Source organism: Phyllostomus hastatus, unplaced genomic scaffold (assembly GCF_019186645.2).
Source record: "Phyllostomus hastatus isolate PE091 unplaced genomic scaffold, TTU_PhHast_1.1 phas_contig_80, whole genome shotgun sequence".
NCBI lineage: Eukaryota > Metazoa > Chordata > Mammalia > Chiroptera > Phyllostomidae > Phyllostomus > Phyllostomus hastatus.
Window position 1 is genome coordinate 9,988,543 of NW_025333960.1, and position 10,445 is coordinate 9,998,987.

Consider the following 10,445-nt stretch of genomic DNA (forward strand, 5'->3'; position numbering starts at 1 on the left):
CAGCTGTCATTCAAACTGAAATACTTCGGGTCCAAAGGCCGCAGAGCGTGTTCGCGGCAGGTGCTGCGCACATCTCCCTGAGAACAAGGTAACGTCGGGCGAGAGGGAGGCCTATAGACAGTGCATTCTAGAGCCGACACTGAGCTGCTCTGACAGAAACATTAAAACAAGGAGAGATCTGATACATTCTACTGAAATTTCTTTTCCTAAAGGTAGCCAGGCTCCAGGCCTTGAGAACTGTTGAAAATTCTGAAATGTCTCATATCTATTGTTACTGTTTTCTTGTCACTCCGAAAAGGCTAGATGGTTTTTTCTCCTCGCCTCACCAGGAAATTGGTTGTGTAGGATTGTGGTAGACAGATAAATATGTTATTCTTAAAGCTTTGGAGATTTCCCAGAGCGTTATCAGCTTTAAACCTGCCCTCCTCTTTACCTGGTCTTTACATATTATTCACATTTCCCTACTCAGAAAGGCGCTACAAACACTTACCCAGAGCTGTGTGAAGGAATGGTTTTCACTGATCATAAATAAGTATTTGTCCCAAGGTGCATTTCAGCATTGCTGATACATACGTTGAGAAAAAAGCTGGGCACCGCGCATTTCCAGGTAACTAATACTGCTCAGAACCACAAGGTGGCTCTGTAGCCACAGCAAAGGTTTTGTTAAATCCCAGAAACTTTCCCGCTAAGAATCTTCAACTTGCGGCTAGTACTCATCAGACCTGTATGTGGCACTGTTGGTGGCGACAACTACTCCATCCTGGATAAGTTCCGTGATTTTTCCTTTTCACTTAGTGATTTCTTAATTCATTACTGAGGTGACTTTAACGTTTTAACAATCAGGATACCGACACTATATAAAAGCATATCTGTAAATAGATATTTTTTACACGGCTATTTCAGGCACTACCATCTTTTTCTTATAAACTTTGTTTAGTGAGGGAAAGATAAGCTGTGCTTAAAGATCACAGAACTTTTTTTTGTCCTATAAGTCCCCAAGAAGATATTTCTCATTGCAATTTTCAAAATGGATTGGTTTGTGCTATTAATAGTCAAGAAACACACTGTTCCTTGTAGCCCAACTCAACCGAACAGCACTTAATTCAAGGTCTCAAGGGCACACAATTCATGGGGGCTTAGGTAGCTCTCCGAGTCCCTCATGGAGAACAGCGTGTTCCTGAACAAACTGGGTGCAGTGCTGCAGTAGTATAAGTGGTTGTGTTTGTGTAGGTTGTTCTTTGATCCAAGGCATGACAATGGCATCTAAGACATTTTTGTTTGGTCCAGTAGAGTTGCAGAGTATGAAGCATGAGCCTAGGGGACTTTCAGACTGAGAGGGTAGGTGGTCATCTCTCCTATTAGATGTGACCTGAGAAGTTCTGAAAGGACTCACCATCCCTTCTCCACAATCCTACCTTGGCAGTGGCCAGCAAGGTACTCAGAGCCAACTGAGACAGATGCAAGCTGGGGCACCTTAGAATCACATCATGTGGTTCTGATGTATGGATTTATAGTGTAGGGTGGGGACAGAGAATGATGTTTGATGCCTCCCTGACCATGGTGATGTTCAGGTGCAGACAGGATAAAGAACCAATGGGTTAGTGACTTAACTGGACAGAGGGTACTGGAGCAGGAGACACACCTGTCACCCCCTTCCCACTTAGCACCTTGCCAGTATTTGAGAGATTGCCCCACAGCACCTCAGACTGCCCAGAAAACAGAAAGAACAGGATTTGTAATAGTAGTTTGAGGTTATCGGAGACAGGCAAGGTAACTTCTACAGAAAGTGTTGGGCCCCATCTAGCCCTGAGTGTGGGGCAAGGAGAGAGAGAAACAATGCCAACAGTTGGGATCATCAGTGCATCGGGTGCCTCCACTGGTGCTACTGCGTTTAATCTCATCACTGCCCTGCAAGGTGGGTAACGCCCCCATTTACCACAGATGAAGGTGAGCATCCCTTGGTGATTCTCTGTTTTGCCCAGTCACACAGGAACAAAGCGAAGAGGTGACGCCTCCACAGAAAGCAAGCCCAGGATGAAAGGAAGAGGAAGCCTGGAGAAGACAGGTGGTGAAACAGAGACTGGCACCAGCCAGCAAAGGGGTGTCGGGCTCCAGCAACACCTAGCATCAGTGCACAGACGTGGAAGCAACTTCATTCCTGAGAGCAGCAGCCCCCACTGTGCCTGGAACCCTGGCCTAGGTCCTAGTGTCCGGGTTCCCATTTTACAGATAGAGAGACTGGGCCTCTGAGTGGTTAAGCAGCTCCCCCAGGCTGTTGCAGGGAGAGCAGTTAGGCCAGGATGTGGCCTCACGTGCCACACTGGACATCCTTGCTCCCTCCCTGCAGTGCTCTGAGCTCCTTTCCCTCTGGAAGCCTTTTTCCTTCACCTTCTGGATGCTTTGCTTTGCAGGTGCTGTTAGCACCTTCAATCTCCACCCTTCCACTGGCTGGCTGTCTGAACCCCGACTTTCCCCAGGGCCTGTCAGAGGGGGCCCTGCCCACTCTGTACCCCCAGGACCACAGGGCCCAGAAGTGGGGTCAGCATTCGCCTGCTCTCTAAGCTGTTTCTGTAGAATTACCAACTTCCCATCTTCAAAAATCTCTGCTCACAGCTTTCCGCACTATCAAAGGCAGGGCTGGTATGGCCTTGTTTTCAGTTCCCACGTAACTTAAAGGGAAACGTACACAACGTCCAGAGGCCTTGAAGTCCTGCAAATGAAGGAGGAGGATGTTCTCAAATTCCTTGCGGCAGGAATCCACTGAGGTGGCACTGACCTTGACTTCCAAATGGAACAGGACATCTATAAAAGGAAAAGTGATGGCATCTACATCATAAATCTGCATAGAACCTGGGAGAAGTTCACTGCCAGACCATCCTGTTGTCGCCATTGAGAACCCCGCTGATGTCACTGTCACATCGTTCAGAAACACTGGCCAGTGAGCTGTGCTGAAGTCTGCTGCTGCCACTGGAGCCACTCCCACTGCCAGCCACTTCACTCCCCGCACCTTCACTAACCAGATCCAGGCAGCCTTCCGGGAGTCCAGACTTCTGGTGGTTACTGATCCCAGGGCTGACCACCAGCCTCTCACTGAGGCATCGTATGTTAACCTGCCCACCATCACTTTGTGTAACACAGATTCTCCTCTAGGCTATCTGGACATTGCCATCCTTTGCAACAACAAAGGGGGTCACTCAGTGGGTCTTATGTGGTGGATGCTGGCCTGGAAGTTCTGCGCATGTACAGCAACATCTCCTGCGAATACCCATGGGAGGTTACACCTGATCTCTACATCTACAGAGACCCTGGTGAGATTGAGAAGAGCAGGCCGCTGCCGAAAAGGCTGTGACCAAGGAGGAATTTCAGGGTGAATGGACGGCTCCGGCTCCCAAATTCACTGCGACTCAGCCCAAGGTTGCCGACTGGTCTGAAGGCGTGCAGGTGCCCTCTGTGCCAACTCAGCAGTTCCCTACTGAAGACTGGAGTGCTCAGCTGCCACAGAAGACTGGCCTGCAGCACCCACTGCGCAGGCCCCGGAATGGGTAGGAACAGTTATGGAGTGGTCTTAAGCTGGTCTTTCACAAACTTAACAGAATGGAAATAAAGTTGATGGAAAATAAACAGTTTCCAAAAGCTGAAAAAAAATTTCGCTCACAGAATCTGCTATTTATTTTTTCACTTGCCTATACCCCTTGTGTGCTGAGGCTCTGGCACTCTCTACCTATCAAAATCCCACATTCCCTGAGTGAGCTCACTGTCTCCAGTGTCCCTGTGCCCTCAACTCCAGTGACCTCAGTCTTGATTCCACATGAGTCACATGCAATATTATGGACATTTCTAATACCTGGTTGGCTCCAATTCTGCAGATCTTAAACTCCACTGGTCCCTCTCAGATCCTTTAAGCTGGTAGTTCTCAAACTTTAGGGTATATCAGAGTCTCCCAGAGGGCAGTTAAATACAGCTGGCTAGGCCTTCCTCCCAAAGATTTTTATTCATGAGGTCTAAGATGGAGCCTGTGAATTTGCAGGTTCCATCTGAATTATGATGCTATTGCTGCTGACACCTGGAAAGCTCTGCTTTGAGCCCTTCTCAGCCCTGAGAGCATGTTCAAATCACCCAGGGAGCCCTACAGACCAGCTATGCTCAGGCTCCACCCTAGGCTAATTACACCAGAATCTCTAGGGATGGGGCATTTCCATACCTTTAAAACTCCCAGGTGATTCGCAGGTACAGTCAGCATGGAGATATATTGCTCTAAGTGTCTCCAGCCACATCTGTTTCCTCAGTCCTTGCCTTGCTTAGCAAAATTGCAGTCTCAGATCAGCCCAACTTTGTGCTTCTAAGCCTGGGCTGCTGAACATGCACAATCACAGGGATCCGGACCATTACAAGAGTAGAGCTTCTGCTCTCCGCTGGGTACTCACTGCTGCTCAGCAGTCTTTTGACGGGTCCCTTGTCAGCTCTCTCCCAGTCCCCATGACAACTCTTTCTCCCACTGGCTCTTCAGATTCTCTGCCTCAGTAGCAGGACATCCACCAGTAAGAGAACTTCTGAGCCTCAGTTGTCCTATCTCTCTGAGGGTGTTCCCAGGGTTACAGACAATGGTGCAGTGCCAGGCGTACAAGGAACTCACCCACAGTCTCGTTAGTGTTGGGTTATGGTGGTGTTGCTTATTCTCAATAAAGGGTCTCACCACCAACTGCATAAATAGCTATGAACCCCTCAATTTCCTATATGCCTGCCTCCAAATTTTTATGAAAGTGTCAGAGTAAATATAATCTCTTCCTGTCATTTCTGCCTAGGTCTATCAAATATGAAATGTTATCATTCTGGAAAAATTCAGGAGTTGGGAAGAAGCTCTTTGCCCTTCTCTCTACCCCCTCACTCACTCCCACGATGGGGAGTTTGGGAGAAGGAATAAGTCCAGGGCCCTGCCCATTTCTTTCTCCGTGGAGTTGCTGTCCTTGGAAGCCAAATCTCTTCCCCTTGACCACACCATGTAAGTGGCTTTCTCCGACACAGGACGCTGTGGTCCGCAGCTGATCCTGTGCCTGATGGGGGAAGACAAAATGCCTCTTTCAGTGCTCAAGTCAGGAGGGTGTGTGTGGGCTGGGGTGCAGGCAGAGTGAGAGGAAAGGCCCTGGGCCCCATATGTAAACAAAGCTCTCTTAGCACAATAAATCAGGTTACTAGGTCTCTGGTTCCTTATTTCTCATTTGGTTCCTCATAGGGAGGGAAGGAACACAGGGCTGTGATTAATTATTTTCCCCAGTCCCCATCACAAGTTATATTTCCCAGGACCCTACCAATCTAATTTTTCCATCTGCGCCCTGGATCCTATCCCTTCTCCCTTCCTCAGGGACAAAACTCCATCAATCATCCCTTCTCCTAAATGCATCTTCATCCTCTCCCTTTCTGCAGGTTCTTTTTCCACAGCATTTATATCTATAACACTTGTGTATATAATACAAATTTATTAAACATATAAAATTTATTTATTTTTTAATAATTTAATTTATATAATATATAATTAAAATATTACTTTAGTCTTTTCCTGTTAGGAAAAAGAAACCCCAAACCAAAGCATTTACTAGATGTGCCTCTCCTCTTCTCGCAACCTGGCCCAGGGCGCATGTCGTCTTGTCTACATCCACCCTCGCCTCTCCCTCTCTTCCCGGCTCCTCTTTAACCTGCATCCTGCCTGCAGCTCCAACCATTCAGCCGAAACTGCTCTCACCAAGGATACCCCTTCTTGTAGCTAAATTCAGTGCTCACTTTTCAGTGCTTATCTTAACTTATCAAGTCTGCAGCACTTGACACTGTTGACCCAACCCTTCTGCTTGATGGTAAATTCAATTGGTTTCTTTTTTTAGTTTTCCTTTTGAGAACGACTTGACCATTCCTTCTGTCCACCTTTTGAAGCCTCCTTTCTCTTTTGTGACCCTCAAGTGCAGGTTTTCTCTGGAGTGGGGCCTGTCCTCTCCTGCTCCCACTCTTCAGACTTTCTTCCCTGTGGTCTGAGACCGTGGACAGGACCCTCTAATCTCTCCCTCCTAGATACAACTCCTGCTATGTGGGCCACCCTGCCTGGGTGACCCAGGGGCACCTCAACCAGAGTCTGAAACTGACCTTGCTATCTTCGGCCTCCCCCTCCTCCCTCACCTCCACCTTTAAACACCAACAGAGAGGAAGTGCTTCAGCACCTCCCCATTACTTACATCCATGTAGGATGGGGCCTGAGGTGCACCATGACATTCAATCTATCTGTATGGCCTCTTCTCCAGTCACTGCCACTTGAGCTTTCATGCTCCAAGAAATGGGAGCCCCTGAGGTTCACCTATAGGCTGAGGTTTTGGGCCTGCCATGCTTTGCTCAGGTGGCTGGCCCTGCCCAGCATGGCCTTTTTCATGTGTCCTGAAGTCTCAGCCTGTCACCATTTCCTATGTGGAGGCCTCCCACAGCCCCATCTGACTGGGTTGGGTAACTCTTTACTGATCCCCTCCTCCCCCAACACCAGGTGTATGTGTCTAGCATGTCACTTAAAGCATGCATTGTAAATTGTGTTTCCTCCTCCCCACCCCACCCCCCATGGATGCTATGAGCTCCTTGAGCTCCTTGGGGATTCTGCATCCCCAATGCCTGACTCAGAGCTTAGCACCAGATAAGTGCTCAACAAACATCTCTACTCAGGGGTACTGAAGGCCAGATGGGTGTATTGCATAACTGTGGCTCTGCAGTTTAGCAGTTGGGTGACTTCGGTTTTTATTTCTGTATCCATAAAATGGGATGAAATGAGTTAAATGAGAAATTTAAATGAGTTAGTGCTTGATGAGTGGTGGTTGGTGGCTGGCACTCAGTAAGCATTATAATTGATGTGGGTGTAATCTAGATTCTGTGGGGAAAGATCTGTTTACCAGGCCACCAAGGGAAGGGGGAAATGGTTGTTTTGCTCCATGGGGAGAGAAAGAAAGGCAAGGGAGAGAGCAATATGAGGCGAACTTTGGGAAAATGTGTGAGTAACACATCTTTGTTTAATCAAGAAAAGCAGAAACTTCCATTTCTTCACCCTAATGCCATGTTGGTATGTGTGTGTGGTGTGTGCACTGTGTATATAAATACTCTGGGCTTTTCTATATTGGGAATTTGAGCATGAAACTGTAAAAGGATATGGCTTGTTATTTAAGGATTTTAAATCTTAGATTCCCTGTTTATAAGTCAGAGATTATAATGCTTTTTATAGACACCACAAGAATTAAGTTATGATTTTAAGACTTTTCTTAACCTTTTTTTGAAAGGCGTAACATAAAGATAGAGCATCACAGTGATATTATCATGAGTCAGGCCTATAAACCTCAAACTATGCATCTTGTGATTTTTTTTCTATTTTTAAAGATTTTATTTATTTATTTTTAGAGAGAGGGGAAGGGAGGGAGAAACAGAGAGAGAGAAACAGTGATGTGTGAGAGAAACATGGACTGATGGATTGGTTGCTTCTCACATGCCCCCAAATGGGGACTTGGCCCACAACCCAGGCATGTGTCCCAACTGAGAATTGAACTGGTAATCTTTCAGTTCATAAGCTGACCCTGAATCCACTGAGCCTCACCAGCCAGGGCTTTAATGTATTCATTTTAAACCACATTTTTCTCACTAGCTGTCATAGATGTCCAGAGAACTCTAAATGTAATGAACAATGATAAGAATAAATGGAAAGTGAGTCAAACCTCAAATCTTGAAACAAATAGTAAGAAGTCATTACACATAGCTCTGTTATAAAAGTGAATCAGAGATAACAAGGATAGGAAAGTTATTTCAAATAATGATCACTGTGTGAATTATTTTTCAGATTAAGGACGTTCCCAACAACAATAATAGAAGTCGAGTGTTCTTTTCTTTTAGATTTGCTAGATCACCTTTCAAAATACCTGAATACCAAAATACCTGAGGCAGGTGAGTAGTACTGAAATTACATGATGGACTCACTTCCCTTTGCTTAATGGGACAATTAGATCAGGGCATATCACATTCTACTACCTTCCCCATGAGACCAGGCTATAGTTGTCCCCAGCATTCCCAAAAGTGGCTTGTCTTATCTCACCTGGAGAGGTAGGACTTAAGAAGCCAGGTGGCCCATTACCACCAGTAACCACCCCTGAAAAGTTCTTAGATATGATTAAACTCTGTCAACTCTTCTTTTCAATTGCCAATAAAAAAATACTGTCTCTAATCTTTAGCATTCACGTGTTTATCAGGGAAATTGATGATTATCTTGCATTCTTTCTCAGGTCCTCAGTGTCATCCTTGTTAATAAGGAAAGGGAGATGGCAAGTGGGAATACATGCAGAAGAGTAACTTAAGTAACTGGCACAAGGATGCGAGGGAACGAGAGAGAAAGGGAGCTGGAATCACATGCCAGGCCACTGGTGTGGCTGACTAAAGACAACTGCCCCAGCCTGGGATTTGGCCCCTACCAGGTATGTGACGTGAGGAACCACTGGGACATCATATGGCTTTGCTGTCATTAACAACGTTCATCAACAGTGAACTTTCTGTCTAGATCTGAGGGTCAATACAGAGAGGCACTCATTATCTGTTTACTCATTCATTCCATCAACACTCTTGAGTACCACATTACAGGAATTATTTAGCAAAAAAAAAAAAAATCAAATTCACAGCCTGTTTTGTATTAATCCAGATAATTCTTCTTTTTCCTGGGGTCTTCAGATTATTTCCCTGCTGCTTTGGCTCTTGCCCTCAAAACACTCAACCTGGTTTTCCAAGGTGATGACAGTGGAGTTGAAGATGCAAATAATCAGAACTAGGCTACCCTAGCTGACTAACTTGCATATTTGAAGATATAATATCATAGCCTCCAGTCTCTGATTAGTTTAATGAATCTAGTCTTCTGATGACTGAAGGAAAATGTACTCCTGAGTGCAAAGGATGGTCAGGTTTTCATTACCTCCTGGAAGCTGGGCGCCTATTGAGGAAGCCTGCATCCAATGAAAGATTTCACCAATGAAGAAAAGAGGTTTAAATGGCTTGACACAATATTTGTCATCAAAGTCTCTAGAAAAAAATCCATTACATGCCCCATCCTCAAAATAAGTGCCCAAACTTTCCAGCTCATTCCTGCCCCCTCTTAGAAAGGCTCCTGAACAGTAGGTAACTGCACTAGCCTCTTTCTCTCCTACTTAATCAACTGCTGACATAGACCTATATGGCCAGATTTGAACAAATTCAAAGTACAAATATCATCAGTTCTAAGGTTTCCTAATTTTCTACAGAAAACTGTGGGTTTTGTATCAGAAAAAAAGTAATTTTTAATGTAAAACACTAAACAGTGTTTCCTGATATATCAAAGCAGATCAGAATGCACTATTTCAATAAGAAACACAAATACCTCCTCCAAGAAACTTAAAATGAACTCCCACCTTTATTCAATCAGCAGCACCCAACAAAACCGTGCTGGGAAAGCTACATCAGGCTGGCTGAGTGCGAGACCACAGGGAGGTGTCAGCTGAGCAGAGACCAGCCCAAGTTTTTATAAAAGGGCACATTATAGGTCTTTCCTGTTGATTGGTCAGAGCATCAGTAGTCTGAGTTCCCCGAGGCTTCCAAGCATGCAGTGACTCACTTGATCCTTCAGTTCTGCTGATGTGAACTCTCAAGCTGCCAGCCTTGGTCATGGGAATTACCCATGTGGTTTCTTTGGATATGGGAAGACTTCTTAAGCTTGGCATGTCTTAGAAGATGGCATGGGTCCACTAGAATAGTGGTATTTTTCCCTCTGGAGAGAATGGGGTTTTTGAAAATCATTGTGCTCTGAAGCAATCCTCTTTAGACTGTGGGGAAGGATGGGTCCCTTCATATAATACACAGATCAACAGGCTACTACTTAGTGAGATCTGCCCATGTGCTGGCCAACATACTATTCATTTTCTCACTTAAACCTCTTAACACACCTGTGAGATTGATGTCATTATCTAGATTAACAGATAAGGAAACTGAAGCTTTGAGAAGCCACATGGCCAAACCAATAGTGTGCAGACATAGAAAAATATACAATAAAACAAGACTCCTTGATGTTAGTCTTTGTGGATTTCTCTGGTATAATATTACCTTTCTGGTTCATTTCAGGGCACCAAGTGTTCACCATTGGCTCACAAAACCAATGCGTATTGAACCATCAACTCCCCCAAACAGATGGAGCCAGCTCCAGCACAACCCTGGCCACAGCACGACGGCACTTCTGCGTAGTCCTTGAGGCCCATCGCACTGTACCGCTCTTTCCATAGACAGACGTGGGTTTGGTGTGGGCAAGGCCAGTACCTAGAGCAGTTCCCCAGGATGTAGAAATGAAGGTTTAGTGATTCCCTAATTTATACAACAGAGATTTATTGTTTCTGTACATTCACATGATAACCAAGGCTAACAGGATTTTA

The 10,445-nt window shown here is 45.5% G+C and overlaps 1 pseudogene; it reads left to right on the forward strand.

The window, feature by feature from the left end:
• The first annotated feature begins 1,836 nt into the window (after positions 1 to 1,836).
• Positions 1,837 to 3,569, forward strand: LOC123826325 (annotated as a pseudogene).
• The last annotated feature ends 6,876 nt before the right edge of the window (positions 3,570 to 10,445 follow it).